Genomic DNA, 2,844 nt, shown 5'->3' on the forward strand with positions numbered 1-2,844 from the left:
GTACAGTACGTGGTCCAGATATACAAGCGTGTCCTCATCCCACCTGTTTCCCTGTCTGGCGATAAATAAAATAGCATGACGGTGAACCATAAAATTAGCTTTAGTGCTCCTTTATCACGAATGCAGATATTTTTGCTAATTGAATTTTTTTATATATTCTAATTATCTAATGTTCAGCTGTGTTGTTTTGCGCTGTGTCTGTGTGTGTTGTGAGATTGTGCATGTATTTGCATGGCAGACATAAGAATTCGCACCAGCCACCATCTGATGAAAAATTTGATTGACATGATGATTATGGAATATTTTCATTCACATACTGCTGCTTTTCACCCCTGTGTGTGTGTGTGTGTGTGTGTGTGTGTGTGTGTGTGTGTGCGTGTGCGTGCGTGCGTGCGTGCGTGCGTGCGTGCGTGCGTGCGTGCGCACGAGCGTGCGTGTGCGTGCGCGCGAGCGTGCGTGCGTGCGTGCGTGCGTGCGTGCGTGCGTGCGTGCGTGCGTGCGCGCGCGCACATGTCCATGTGTGTTTGTGTGTGATATTTTGTATATAATTACACTCTAAGCCTGCTGTGTAGTGGAAACATCAAGGAGAGGCGTGGAGTGCCAAAGGAAACTAGAGGCTTATCTGCAGCTTTCCCAGAAGCCACCAGGGGCAACCCTGCCTGCCTGGCCCAGCCTTTCCCAGCCTGACCACCAAGACCAACTTCTCATTTATGCCCTCGCTGTGTTTTGGGGTTTTGTGTCTTTGGGTTTGTCTCCATGCAGCTGGAATTTGGAAGCACAAGGAAGCACAAAGACAAAATAAACATCCACACATACTGTACATACAACACCATACACACACTGATATGCAGACACACACACACACACACACACACACACACACACACACACACACACACACACACACACACACACACACACACACACACACACACACACACACACCCTAAACTCAGACACGCACGCACACAGGCATGCAACACATACACACACCCTAAACACACACACACACACACACACACACACACACACACACACACACACACACACACCACACACACCACACACACACACACACACACACACACACACACACACACACACACACACACACACACACACACACACACACACACACACACACAAACTCCCCATGTCAGTAAGCAGGCCTAATTCATTCCCGTTTTGCCCCAATGGAGGAACCCATGGTGATGGACTGGAAGATTGGGGAGGAAATACTTGTATTTAATATTTTCCAGGGGAAAACAGGTATTTGCACAATACAGAAGATCTGCAATACAGAACACATCACATAGAAATTACACAAAGCACAATCGTCAGTGTGTTGTTAATAATAATAGAGACATACTATGTGGAAGGAATTCAGAAAAAAAAAAATCCTGCAACAAATTTACAGACATCAGCTGTACAACAGAAGATAAACATATGGCTTGCATCCTGTCCAGCCACACACAATAGATGTGATCTTCCACTTCTGTGTTTTTGTTTTTGTATGATTTACATATGATTACGATAACAGATAATCTGGCTCTAGAAGTGGAATTTATCTTGGGCGAGAGGAGGGCCGCATGCCTTCCACACTAAACAGTTACCGCATACAGTGATAAAAGCGGGAAACAAATATGTCAGTAGATGGATAAACAAACAGACTACATAAAGAGAGGGAAAAACAAATACAGGAGTAGAGGAGATTATGAATCTTGACACACATACAAATGGAGGCTGACAGGGGGATAAAGGGGTCAGTGTCCTGGGCCCAGGGGGAGTTAGGGGGCTCGAAATTGGGTTTTCATTACTTTGTATGCATTGGATGGGGGGCCCTTTCAATTGACTTTTGTTCTTGGCCCATGCAATAGCAAAAGTGGCCCTGCACATAGGCCTACATTCTCTCTCTCTCTCTCTCTCTCTCTCTCTCTCTCTCTCTCTCTCTCTCTCTCTCTCTCTCTCTCTCTCTCTCTCTCTCTCGTCTCTCTACTACAATTGCACAAAGCGTTTGCTGCGTTTAGCGCTGTATCAACCTGTCTGCTCGACAGCAGCTGTGCACAGTATAGTGCCATGGTGCCCCAGGCTAACTAACACTCGCTGAGGTTTATTGTTTTGGAACCTGCGCCGCTCACATCGGGGGAGACGTGAACAGGAGTGTGTTCACTCCTAGGTTCATTAAAAACACCGCCGCGGCCTCAGTGAGCAACAGGGGCACTATCAAACATTCGATTCCACCCTCAATGAATTTTTAATTGTTTTTCATAGCATAGAGAGAGAGAGAGAAGTTTGGCTGAACTTTATGTTTAATCCTCCGAGAAGGAAAAAATGCCGTACTTGAACCAAGAGACATTAGGCATGCTGAATAACATTGTCTTAAACACCCTTTTCAGCTGCAACCTGATATATTAATGCATGCATAATAAACCATGTTTGATGACTTGTCTTGATAGGCCGTATGAGTGTGGTCTGCACATGTGAAAGTTATGTCTTATGCAGAGATGTCAAAGTAAGTAGAAGAAACTTGCCAGTTTCCTTCCAACACAGGTGACTTCCCTGATGCCTCTTTTCCACTGCCGGTTTTCTGGTAGGCCTACAGCTTGACACAGTGTGACTCGGCCACCACTTTTTGCTTTTCAAATAGACACGAGCACGAGCAAAAAGGGGCGGCTGAGTCACGCTGTGTCGAGCAGTAGGCCTACCAGAAAAAGGGCAGTGGAAAAGAGGCATAAGTGGTCTACATTTTACTGTAGACCAGTGCTGATTGAATCAAATTCATGTACTAGTATCATGTACTACTATTGTACTTACACCATGCATTCACTTCTACTTTTACATTTG

Source organism: Engraulis encrasicolus, chromosome 24 (assembly GCF_034702125.1).
Source record: "Engraulis encrasicolus isolate BLACKSEA-1 chromosome 24, IST_EnEncr_1.0, whole genome shotgun sequence".
NCBI classification, from domain to species: domain Eukaryota; kingdom Metazoa; phylum Chordata; class Actinopteri; order Clupeiformes; family Engraulidae; genus Engraulis; species Engraulis encrasicolus.